The sequence below is a fragment of the Anser anser genome, assembly GCF_964211835.1.
Source record: "Anser anser genome assembly, chromosome: Z".
In the NCBI taxonomy this organism is placed as follows: domain Eukaryota; kingdom Metazoa; phylum Chordata; class Aves; order Anseriformes; family Anatidae; genus Anser; species Anser anser.
Window position 1 is genome coordinate 23,019,008 of NC_139723.1, and position 13,436 is coordinate 23,032,443.

General features: G+C 38.9%; 2 long non-coding RNA genes across 2 annotated transcripts in view; one reads left to right on the forward strand and one right to left on the reverse strand.

The window, feature by feature from the left end:
• Positions 1-13,436, forward strand: part of LOC310890126 — a 71,147-nt gene that overhangs the window by 17,975 nt on the left and 39,736 nt on the right. The window contains exon 3 of the long non-coding RNA XR_014577042.1: positions 3,015-3,079. This is a non-coding gene — a long non-coding RNA (uncharacterized lncRNA). The remainder of the gene's footprint in view (positions 1-3,014; positions 3,080-13,436) is intronic.
• On the reverse strand, positions 5,288-10,257 carry LOC310890125. Its single transcript, XR_014577041.1, has 3 exons — positions 9,653-10,257; positions 7,143-7,201; positions 5,288-5,988 (listed from the first exon to the last, which is right to left on the reverse strand). It is a non-coding gene; the product is annotated as an uncharacterized lncRNA (long non-coding RNA).

The following is a 13,436-nucleotide window of genomic DNA, read 5'->3' on the forward strand; positions in this document are numbered from 1 at the left end:
CTTGGAGTAAAGAAGGCTCTGGGGAGACCTCATAGCGGCCTTCCAGTACCTGAAGGGGGCCTACAAGAAAGCTGGGGAGGGACTCTTTGTCAGGGAGTGGAGTGATAGGACAAGGGGGAATGGCTTTAAACTAAAAGAGGGTGGGTTTAGATTGGAGATAGGGAAGAAATTCTTTGCTTTGAGGGTGGTGAGGCACTGGCACAGGCTGCCCAGAGAAGTTGTGGATGCCCCATCCCTGGAGGTGTTCAAGGCCAGGCTGGATGGGGCTTTGGGCAACCTGGTGTGGTGAGAGGTGTCCCTGCCCATGGCAGGGGGTTGGAACTGGGTGGTCTTTAAGGTCCCTTCCAACACAATCCATTCTGTGATTCTATGAAATGTACAAAACCCAGAGTCTGACAGGTCACTTCTAACAGGAGAAATTGTTTATTTAGTTAGCCTGTGCCTTTCTGTTTTTTTTTTGTTTGTTTGTTTTTTGTTTTTTTTTTGTTTTTTGTTGTTTGTTTGTTGTTATTATTTATTTTTTTTACAAGCACATACACAGTCCTGTCTTGAACACTGGAAGAATCAAATCCTCAGAGCTCCTGCTCTGCCTCCACAGCTGTCCCAGCTGAAAGCCTGAATCAGAAGTGTGCTTAGTGCTCCTGCACTAGCAAAGGTTCTGGTATCTCTTTGCAGTTTATTGGACTTTAATGAACAGAAATTCAACAAAGCCATTTTGCTTATGAAATTTCCAGCCAGACTTGGGTGTCCATGTTTTGGGCAAGCACACACGCTGTGTATTTTGAAGGTTAAAGAATTGGTAATCTGCTTTCATGGTGCGAAGCCTTCCTAACATCATGGATATTCAGCAAGACTACCTCTACCAATGGGAATCAGCTAATACAGAACTCAAATACCATGCTGGTTATTTCCAGCTTTCTCTCTATACAGCTGAGAATGGCTGTAAAACCCCAGAAAGCAGATCTGTTGGTTCAGGGAAAGGAAGTGTTGGATTCATAGAAGTCCTCAGTGTTTGCAAGGAATGTGTTAAGGAAGTGAGAGCTCTGATGGCTGCTCTGATTCCCACACTTTACACCCTCATGGTCAGTCCTCTCAGAGGACAACAGAGAATCTCACCTGGATCTGACTCTCCCTATTTAAGTAGACCTTGATCAGCGCATTGCAGTAAGCTAAATAAACAAACAAAATTATTATTATTTTTCCAAACAAAATTATTATTATTTTTCATTATGCCCTTCAGAAGACATTGAACATCCTTCCTACCATGCCAACTGAGCCATATCAGGTTCTGTGTGTACAGACAGCTTCCTGGTTGTGACTGACATGAGCAAATTATGTAAAGGTCTAGCAACACTTTGAATGCTGAAACTTGGGGAAGATAAAGACCTTTATAAACACCTACACTGAGAAACAGGGTGGTTTTTTTTTCATGTCCAATAAGAAGTGATCTCATGCAGAGTTGTTTCCCTTGTTCAGGACATTAATAGTGTCCCTCTCCTCTACCCAGCTGCCATCTTTCAGTCTGCTGGCAGAAATTTAGGACAGTAGCAGCTCCTATCCATTCTTTTCTACAGGTACCCACTACTTATTCACACCTAATTGTGCTGGTGCAGCTATTAGCAAGGGTAGCATGGAACAGTAAGCAAGCTCAGCGAACCAGTACATACCCAGGGCATCCCTGTAAGATTTACTTCAGCGCACAGCCACACAAGCAATTTTATTGTTACAATTAAGGGCAGGACAGAACAAAATGGTGTTGGGAGTTGTGCACCCTGATACTGCCACCCGAAGAAATGTTTGTCAGATACGTTTGGGCAGACTGGGTTGAAGTCAGTTGTTCAGTTCAGAAATTAGCAGGGACATGCACACATGCAGAGGGAACAAGTTAATAGGAAGAATCTCAAAGAAGAGCAAAAACAGGATAATCTTTTCAAATGAGTACTGACTAGATGCAGTAGACATCTAGACAAGTCATTAGTGGACAGTGATCGGATTAGTAGTCTGCATCAAGTCTACACCTTTCTACAACTTGCTTTGGTGTTGTCTCATTTACTTAGACTTTTTACATCTATCTTACTAGAATAGTTTGATACGAACACTCAGAGGGACTAACTGGCTGCTCTATACAGCTAAATTACAGACTTCTGCAGTCATGAGAGTATGTGCAAACACCGAGCTGGTACACAGTTTTGGATTCTTCAACATCTACTCTGTAATCTAAATTATCCTCCAGTTTTGATTTTTGTTATAACCAGGTTAATGAAATGAAAGGATACACACCCATCAAATAGTAACAATAAAATGGACTCAGAAAAATTAAATATACAACACTTCAATCATTCCCTAGTGACTAATAAACTTGTTTCATTAAATTATCACCAACAAGGACATTATTATTCTTACTTGTGTATGTCACTCTGCTGTTTTAACAATTTAGGTGACTCATCCTCAGGAAATAGAGCAAGAGACATCTATTTAACTTTATATTCAGCCATAGCTGGAAGCCATTTAGCTTTCTCATTTAAAATGCAACTAAAGAGAAATCACATTTGCAAATGTCCTTGGAGGAGGGGGTGTAGGGGATGATTAATCTAACCAAGAATGCAACCTACTCATTGAGATAATGGAAAAAGTTTGCGGTTGTGAATCTGAGAAATCACTGGATACCAGCAAGGTGCTGAACGTCTTCAATTTGACTTGATTTCAATTAACAGAAGGGCAGAAAGCACTACCCAGAGGTTTGACTCCTAACTGAGGAAAAAGAATTTGCCTCAAATCTAGTGTCTGCTACTGCAATATGCTGAATATTATTATTGGTGTCTAAAGTGACATCTTGCTATTGATGTTTTAAGTAGCAATTAAAATTACAAAGTAATTTTTAATTTCCTAGTAATTGTTTTGTCATTAGGTTATTAGCTTAGCAGAAGGAGGCTCTTCTAGACTGCCTTATGCTCAGTCTATTTGTGGATATGCTTGCTTAGGAATGGTGTGATTTTTTTTTTCTTTCTTTTCAGTTATTTCAACCCTGCTGCTAAACAAGAGTTGATCATCAGCCCCCTGGAACCTCTGGGCATTCCTGGTAAATGCATAAGTATCTTTCAGATGCATATGCCTACACTGAGTGCACTGATACACTGACAATGTCTGACATGCTATTTTATTTTATTTTATTTTATTTTATTTTATTTTATTTTATTTTATTTTATTTTATTTTATTTTATTTTTATTTTATTTTATTTTATTTTATTTTATTAAGCTTATTTGGTGATTGCTTTTGTCCTTTTTGCTTGCCCTTTAAGAGCTATGAAAATCTTTAGGCAATGGTTGTTTTGGGTGGAACAGTGAACTGACACTCATTGCGTTTGCTTTCTGTATTTCATTTCCCCATCTTTTTCCTGCTGATTACATTTAAAATCCATAGCTCATTGTTAATCCCAATCTCTTTTCCTTCTTGCTTTCTGGGCTGTAACATCTGTGACTAAAATTTGGAGATCTGAGAAAGATTTCAGCTGACTGAGAAGGCTGAGAACCTTCTGTAGGTTCACAGCGCACATGAGCAGAAGATGCAACCCACACTGCTCATCAGAAAGCAGAGACATGTACTAGCAGAAATCTGCCTAGAAATAATATATTAAAAGGATATGTTTTGAGTGTAGTATTAACAGATAAAAATACTTTTTATCAGTGGTCATGTTCTCAAACACTGCTTTTCGGCATCAGTGAGGACTGAAGTGAGATGTCTTAATGGTTTTGGAGACAGGCAAGAATCGATGTTGAAGAATCAATGATCCATAGCTGGTAAAAACTGCTTTTGCTGAGGGCATCTGCAAGAATTAAGAAATACTACTATCAAAGCTGAAAAATAATTGTAGAAAATAATTATTTGGGTACTTTGACCTAATATTCAAATGCATATCATAGCACCAGATGAAAGAGAAAAGAACTGTATGAGAAGTGACACATTATGGCCTATTATCTACTGTATGTTAATTAGATTAAGCTTCCTGCTCTTTCAGGAGTTTAATGTCAGCTATTGTAATGCTGACAGTAAGAATATTTCTCATATCTTTTCCTCCTGTGTTTCCTTATCTTGTTCCAAGCGTTAGTCAAATGAGCTTATGATTTAATGATGAGGTACAGATGCAGAAACATTTGCTTCAGCTTCACTATTTTTTCTCTTCCATAAAGCCAAATTTTTCATACTTTTGTTTTGCTTAGTTGTATAAATGATGTCAGTGATGAATATTCTTATCCCTGTGTAAGCTTGTGACCATGTCCAGTGCAGTATATCTGCATTCTTACTTTTTTTTTTTTTTTTTAAGTCTTCTGTAGACCTCAATGCAATTGCTTTTTGCCATCAATCACATGCAGTTTAGTAGTGCTGAGGCTGTTGCTGTTACAATAAGTTGTTTCCCAACAGGACACTACTTCATGATTGTGCTTACAGACTTAGGGAACACTGCTTTTAGGAAGCATCTGATGACAGAGAATAGTATGTGTGGAAGAGGAGGTCTGAACATTACACTGTCTTGGCTCTGTCTCTTTAGAACAGATACAGAATTTACTGTCAGCAGTGAGTTACCATCGGAGGTATGTAAAACTGAAAACTAAACACATGACAAAACAAACCAAAGCAGACAGCAAAACAGAAACTATATTACCATTCCAGCTGTCTACACAAACCAATTGATTTAGAAAGAGAAATGTTAAGTAGATCTTCTTCAGATTAAGTTGTCTATCTGTTGCTAGATGCAAAAATGGTTCTCTACAGGCTGGTTTGAATTTTAATGGCACAACCATTGCATTAAGAGAAGGAAAGAAGAGCTCGCTGAAATGAACAGGAACATAAGGTGTTGCATTTACAAATAGAAGGATGACAAACTGGAAAATGGATAGTAGTGACTTTTATGAAACAGAGGAAGCTGCATTTCTGTGGACTGATGCTATTACTGAAAATCACCGAGCAAAGTACTTTTTCAAATGTCTGCAACTAAAAACTGCTATCAGACCTGGCAAAAACAAAAGCATCTTCAAAATTCAACAGCAAAAAAAAGCATGTGGATTGATGGCCACAACTCAGCCAGTTTTCAGCTAGTTTGATTATTCACAGCAGTATATGAGCTCATTGAGCTTGAAACGGATCAAACCCCTTACCTAGTTTCTCATGCTAGGCAGGTAGCCCATACTAAGACTGGTATCACTGGCAACACTGGAACTTGCAAATTCAGAACTATCCTTGGTACTCTGTCTGGATACTGTTTGGATGCAGTTTGACATTGCATAAAGTCATAAAGTCGTAATGTTACTGTGATGCTGTGTTCAGAAACAAACGTATTGTGGCAGTCATTTAATAAATGGAAAAAAGAAACTATAGGAATGGAACAAAAGTAATATTTATTCCTCTTTTTTTTTTTTTATTTTAAATCCAGAAGAAGCAGAAAAGCCAGAGATAAATTGAATTGACCCAAATCAATCCCCAGCCTCCAGGGGATACATACTGCAGATAGAGGTAGAAGGTTTTGCTTAGAAACCAACATCTTCTGTTGTCTCTTTTCATCTTGGGGGGCACTCCACTCTACTTTTAGGGAGGCTCTAGCTCCTTGAGTGTTGTATAGTGACAACTGCCTGTTCTGCTAAATTTTCTGACAAAGAGCAAGGTTTCACTGCTCAGTTTCCAGATTGGTCCAGGATCTTTTCTCACAACTGCTGTTTTGCATGTCAGCCTTCAGCTGTGACATGCTTCAGGCTTGCTCAAGCATTCCATCTTCGTGAAAGAGTGAACAGTGAAAAAGTAAATCTCTGCTCCAGTTACGTGGAGACATATGATGTGTTTTGTGGCATGGAGATTTCCCCCTTGGGTAGTACATTAAAAAGTCTGATGTCTTCTGTTTCTGCTAGGCAGGGAAATTCATTTTTGTTGCAGTTCTTGTAAGCAGTTAGCTCATGACCTACTGGTAACAGAAATGTTGTTGTGTCCCAGTTCAAATACTGCAGCATAGAGAAAGAGATAAACAAAACCCTAACCCAATTAGCTCATGAGGAAACTGTCATTGCTACAAGACTAAACTTTTCATAAAAAAACCAAAACAAAACAAAAAACCAACATCAACAATAAAAAGCACAACACAAAACAAAAAAAACTTGTTTGGGAAACAGTGTCCACGGGGTTTAAATTATTTTATAAGCTGGTGATGCATTTCAACTGTATCCATCAGGGAGATACAAGTCTCAAAAATTAAATTCCTAAAACTTTCATGAAGACTGGGTAGAGGAGGAGACCATGCAGGTAACAGAAAGACAAGGGGATTCAGAGCTTGCAGATGAGTACAACTGAAGAACTCGAGGCAGGGAGAAGTTTTATCAAAGCCCTGACACTGGGAAAAGTTTCAGTTGAAACCTGTTGTTCTTTAGCCACCTGAACAGAGGTTCTTTGTGAGCCACACATTACAGGAAATGAAAATTCATTAGTTTCCGTGCATATGAAACTACTCACTTATTATGGACTATGATGAAATACACCACCAGTAGCAGCAATGTGACAAGGCAGTTTTATGGTATTAAGAGTCTATATAAATGATTAACAATTGTCTTAATTTATGTTTTCTTGTTCTTCCACCCATGTGTTACTTGAATTTATAGGTCAGTGTGCGGGTATGTGTGTAGGGGAGAAGAATTAAAATGGATAATTAAATAGCGAGTGGATTTTCTTTGAATTTAGCCATATTAAAAGAACTGGAGTCTTTATTCTTGGTCTGTTGTCTAAAGCTCCAGCCCTGCAATTTATGGTGTCTTGGAACCATGGTGAGCTGTTGGTATATTGTATACTTCACAACTGGAATAGATGCAAGCTAAAGTCTGCCAGTGCTCATGCTAAGATTCTTGTAAAAGCTTTCTAACTAAAGCTTACCATTTATGGAGGATCATTGGTATTAGCCTGCATGAAATTTTGTCAAGAGCGTGGGTAGACAAGTTAATACTGACCTGTACGATTTTATCACTCAGGAAAAAAGAGATCTTGGCATTACCACAAAAAGTTCTATACAAAAGTCCTCTGAGTACAGATTAGAAAACAAATTCAATGGTAAAAGTTCTTAGAAAAGGAACAGAGAACAAGCTTGAAAACTATTTTGCTATGTAAATACCTGGTGCATATAGTCGTGGAGATCTGTATTCCCTTTCCTCCTCTCCTTATCTTCAAAGCCTTTGTTAGGATTTAAAAAGATACAAAAAGACACAAAAGACAAGGTTGGTCAGGCTTCTGTAGCCAAGAGTCATTACATGGACTAAGTACCTAGTCAGGAAAAGATGGAGTCTGGAATTTGATAGAGGTTGACAGATCATGAAAAGGATGGGAGTGATTAAAAGGGAATAACTATTTCCTGTTCCTCCCAGTGCAAGAATTACGTGGATCATCAGATGAAGCTATGGGATAGTTGGTTTAAACAAACTAAAGTACATTTTTCATAAGCAATGCTTCAGCTGTGGAACTTTTTGTTGAGGGATAGTGAGGTGCTAACATCCTAGTCGAGCTGAAGAAAAAATAGACTTGGATGACTCCCAAACGCTGTGAGAAACTGCATGAGCGTACTGCCAGAGACCTCTCTGAGTAATTGACAGTGCCTATGTCTTTCCCCTAATCTTTAGGAGCTACTGTCACGGCATTTGGACCGTTGCAGTACAGTACATGCTTTTTATGTATTAGTTGAATTCTAGCTGTGTCTGCAGTGAGGGAAAAAAATGTCAAAGATGTCCAAAGTAATGGTATTATTTGCATTATTCTACTGCATTCACCACTGTTTTTTAATGCAGTATAATTTAAAATTGTATTTCAAATCTGCTAATATGCATGTTCTCTCTAGAGCAGGTGCATGTATGGACAACCAATTGATATAGATATCCTGTGCATTTTGATTTGGATTTCAAATTAATTTTGAAGCACAATTTTAAATAATTTACAGAGTAATAATTTATATAGTAAAATTATTTGGCTCTTTGCATTTGTACGCAGGAAAAAATTAGGCATCTACACGCTAATAAACATTAGCTGTCCTGACACAAAGAGGCTCACCTGCTTATGCATGCTTCTTGAAGATTTGGCTGAGTTTCAAGAACAACTTGTCATTTTGTGTGACTGTTTGTTGACGTCTAAATAAAGATAGCAGTGTGGCCTGGCTTTAACCATTCTTCTCCTTTTCTATTTGAGCAAAATTATCAGTACCAGATCTTTTTCCCCCTTTAAGAGATTTGAAGATTAAATAACAAGTTAAAAGGAAGCACCAGGCAGAGAGTGACATAAGCATGTAATTCTCACCAGCATAATCTGATTTCTCTGAAGTCTATCAAGTATACCTTTATTTAGTGTTGTGCAGCCTTCTTATGCTCAAATGAATGTGTATATTAGTCAGAGGTATTTATAATTTTTACCAGAAGTCACATACTGTACCAGGTCCGAAACTTGAAAACTAAGCCACATTAATCTGGTCATTCCCAGCTTCACATCAAGAATTAAATTCTCAGATTTTTCACAGATTTTTCCACAGAAGATCGTTAATGGAAATGGAGAATATCTATTGGTTTCAGTTGCATGGAGATTCTGTCCTTATTTTGAAAACTATTTATTTACTTGGACAAAAGATAACCCTAGCAAGACAAGCAAAAAGATAAAGATAGATGCTATCAAAAATACATGAAATTACATGAGTACTTCCTAATTATTTCACCAGATACATAGATAGGGCACTGCAAACTATCTTCCATGGAATTTCTACATGGGGTTCTTCAGCTAACAAACACTCACATACAGTTTTAGGCACTGATACATAGTAGTCATGTGGTGGTTTTACCCAGGTGGGCAGCCGAGCTCCACCACAATCACTCGCTCACTCCCCCTCCTCAAAGGGAAAGGGGGTGAAAATACGATGCAAAGGGCTCAAGGTTTGATATAAGGATGGGAAGATCACTCAACAATTATCATCATGGGCAAAACAGACTCAGTGTAGGGAGATTAGAGAAATTGACTGCCTATTACTAACAAGATAGAGCAATGAGAAACAAAGGAAAGAAATTAAGACAACTTCCCCCCAACCACCCTCTTCCACCTCCTCCCAGTGAGCAGTGCAGGGGAATGGGAGCTGCGGTCAGTCCCTGATGCTTCGTCTCTGCCACTCCGCCACGGTCACTCCCTGCCCCTGCTCCCCGTGGGGTCCCTCCCACGGGATGCCTCCTTCCCGAACTGAGCCTGCGGGGGCTGCCCACAGGCAGCAGCTCTTCAAGCACTGCTCCCACATGGCTCCGTACCACGGGGTCCATCCATCCCCCAGGAGCAAACTGCTCCAGCACGGGTCCCCCCCGGGTGGGCGGCAGCTCCCCCCAGACCCCCTGCTCCTGCGTGGGCTCCTCTCCACGGGCTGCAGCTCCGGCCCGGGGCCTGCTCCTGCGGGGGCTCTCCATGGGCCGCAGCCTCCTCCAGGCCACATCCACCTGCTCCACCGGGGGCTCCTCCACGGGGGGGCTGCAGCGTGGAGATCTGCTCCGTGTGGGACCCATGGGCTGCAGGGGGACAGCCTGCTCCACCAGGGGCCTCTCCACAGTATGCCACAGGGGAACTGCGGCTCCCTGCGTGGAGCACCTCCTGCCCTCCTGCTGCACTGACCTGGGGGGCTGCAGGGCTGGCTCTCATTCCTCTGCCTCTCAGCTGCTGTTCTACAGCAGTTCCTTTTTTTTTTTTTTTTTTCTTTCCCCCTCCTTTCTTAAATATGCTCCCACAGCAGCGCAAACAACATGGCTTATTGGCTTGGCTTTGGCCAGCGGCGGGCCCCTTGTCTAACACAGGCAGCTTCTGGATTCTTCTCACAGAATCCATTCCTATGGCCCCCCACTACCTAAACCTTGCCACATAAACTCACTACAACTCAGTGTCTTCAGAAACTTCAAAAAGCTAATTGAAAGCATTTTTTTTAATGCTACTTTTACAACAGGTCACAAGCAATTTCCGAATTATTTCCTCTAGAGGTCAAATTATTGATGCATTCATCTAAGTCAGCTGGCTTGCAGGGACACCATAATTAGAAACAAGATCAATAGAAACCTACTTCGTTGAAATACCTAGCAGATGTTTCCAATGATAGGAAATAGTTACAGATGTAAGAAGTCATAAGGTTTTGGGAAACGATAGTAATAACTATTTTTATACACAGCACTGTTCAGAATGTGAAAAAGAATACTAAATAGTATATGACAAGGTTGTACCGTTAAAGTCCTTCTGAAAATACGAGATTACTTCTGCACACTAGAAACTTGGTGTAATGTCAGGGCAAAAATTCTGTCTACTGCTTTCAGAGATCCCCAAACTTCTAAAATATATATGTACAATCATAAGTCTAACTGAAATTAAAGGAAAAATTAAAATAATCAGAATATATTTTTCTAAATTTCTGCTTTATTTTTCCTACATAGTTTTCCTACATCTACTTTGCAAGCCGAAACTCTAATTTAACACACTGTGTGAAAACATTTTTCAGATCTTTTGTGTGGCCTTTTGCAAAAGCATTTTTGCCTGTCCCTCTTGGTGCCTCAACTGTTTTTCTTCCACAGAGTTCAAATATTTCAGCTGTAACCTTAGCCTGGCTAACCTCTTGTGTTGATTTACCTTCCACTTCACTGACATTAAGATTTACTTTTTTTTGTCTTAACAAACATTTGTCCTTATTAATAATGGTTTGTTAATTATGAAGCCAGTACTACTATTCAGACCTTACCTTTCTTTCATTATGATCAAGCCAGTGGCTCAAATTGAAGTAGACACTCCTACAGATAACTGATTTAAGTGCTATCAAATTGTACTGTCAGGAACATGTCTTTTGTCAAAAACAATGCTATGAAAGCTGTTATCATAAAGTCTTGTGTTTTATTGACTTTTAGTTATTCTCATGTCACTTATTCTCTGCTGACAAGTGAAAAGATATTTTTTCCTTTTTGTATGTCTTATTCCCAAGGTACCTGAAAGTGCAAAAGATCAACAAAAACACAAAGGTAAAGAGCAAAGTGCCTGACAGGACAGAGAAAATGAGTAAGAGGAAATTGGTGAAGCTCAGTCAGTAAACAGTAGCATCTATACCTGAGCTCATAGTTTCTTGACACCCACAAACACAATTTGGAATTGGAATAGGATTTGGAATTGAAAATAAATCCAGTAAAAGGGAGAGAGTGTTATTGCCCCTTCTGATCTGAAAGATTACCTTACTTTCCTGAAAAGCATAAATATTTTGTATGTTTTCTTTAAAAATGCCTTTGAGCTCTTTGGTGTTTTTTTTTTTTTTAAACATATATATATATATACATGTATATACATTATATATATGTATATGTGTGTATATATATAGATGTAATATATATATATTAATACTTCTAAAATATATATATTAATGCTTCTAGAGTACTGAGAATGCTACCAGACAGTCCATGCATATTGTATGTTGTTAGTAAATATAGTTTACTCAGACACAGGAATCATTATGTTTTATCTGTGACATAAAGAGAAAATGGCATGCTAACAGGAATACAACTAAAGCATGAAGATGGGAATGTAAGAATGAAATTTACTAGGTGTTCTGGTTTAGGTATAAATTACTGAAAAGCCAGGGCTGCTTTAAAGGTGAATTCTGATGTGAGGTGGAGGTGGGGAGACAGTGACTGACTTAAATGAGCTGAGTGTCCAAACTATACTCCAAAATGTAGGTACTGTGGCTTTGATTGGCAAGCATTTCTGCACTTGGTTAACCATTTGGATTGCTGATGCTGTATTCACCATTTCAGTATTGGATGTACAGCTGAACAGTACAATATTTCTAATGGTTTGAAACTGAAGCTTTCAAAGGAGAATATTTATTTGAAGAAATGTTCGAGTCTATCGCTTTCTCCTGGTTTACTGTAAAAAGACAGTATGTAAATATAAACTAAACTACTCATATCTCTCATAAATTACACTGAAGCAGCTTTCAGGAGAACTCATTTTTTTGTTGCTGTTGGTCTCTTCTGCATTTACCCTTTTCTCTTCTCATGCAGACTGATAGGCAATAGAGATTTTGATATACCTCCACATGGAATGTTTATACATTTACTTGAATCTGATCCAGTGGTGCAGTCAGGTTACCCATGAAATAGCAATTGTGTTAACAAAATCCTATCATCTGGCTTGAACTCTTCAGCTTTCTTAGCACCATAGTTTACTAGTCTGTATTTTTTTTATACACAGTCTGTTTTTCAGAAGTAATTTGTATTGATATCACACATTTATGAAACTTATAGCTGGTTGCAACTTTGCAATGACTTTCTATTTATCTTCCCTATGATATCACACCTTTCTTTCCAATGTGATAGAATTAAGACAGCTTTTGGGAGTATGCCAAATACTAATGCCACTTGGCAAGGTCAGATTTTTTTACTAATTCTGTTTGTCTTAGGTGCCATGAAATCCCACTCAGGGCCAAGAAAAACAGGCAGTTATTCTATCTGTGGGCATTCCTCTTAGTAGCAATGGTAGAGGATATTCATACAAGAAGAGAAGGAGAATTTACTGTCTCTTAATTTCTGTATACAGAAGTACACAGTCATACAATGAACTAAGTTCATCCATGTAACCAATTAGGGATTCATGAAATTTTGAGAGTGAAGCCTAAACAAATTCTCCCTGAGACTGTATTATGGGAACATTTCTTGAGACCATTCTCTGAGGATGCATCCCACAGGACTCATACAACAGGTTAATGGATATTGTGGTATGAAAATTCCCAGATTAAATGGTAATTCTCTTTACCACTGGTAAACTAATTCTACCAGAACACTAAGTCAGGCCCTGAATCAACAGGTATTTAAAGGAATGCTGTGATTCAAATTTTGAGCTGTTTCACTTTTTACAATAGTATTTTCAGATAATCAAACTTCTTACAGTTCTTCACCAAGAGAGTGGTTGAGCACTGAGATGGGCTCCCCAGGGCAGTGGTCATGTCACTGAGCCTCCTGGAGTTCAAGAAGAATTCGGATAATCCTCTCAGACACATAATTTTTGGGTGGTGCAGTGTGGAGCCAGGAGTTGGACTTGATGACTCTTGTGGGTCCCTTCCAGCTCGGAATATTCTACCTTCCTATGATTCTATGGTGATAAAACTGACAGCTGGGAAAAGCTATGTGGGAACAAATTACTGGAGGGATCTAATAACCAGACTACTTGTTTTGGAGTGCCAAACATGGGGATTTAATCTGTTTTTACAAGGTATTCCAAAGGAGTCTCTAAAAATGCTTTGGGCAGAAAATATTTTCTACTTTGTATAAATCTTCATATGGCTGGGCAGTGGACTGAGCATTGTCTAGCATTGTGCTAGAACTCAGAGGCAAGGATGAAACTGGAATATTTCTATAATTAGAAATGGAGCCTGTAC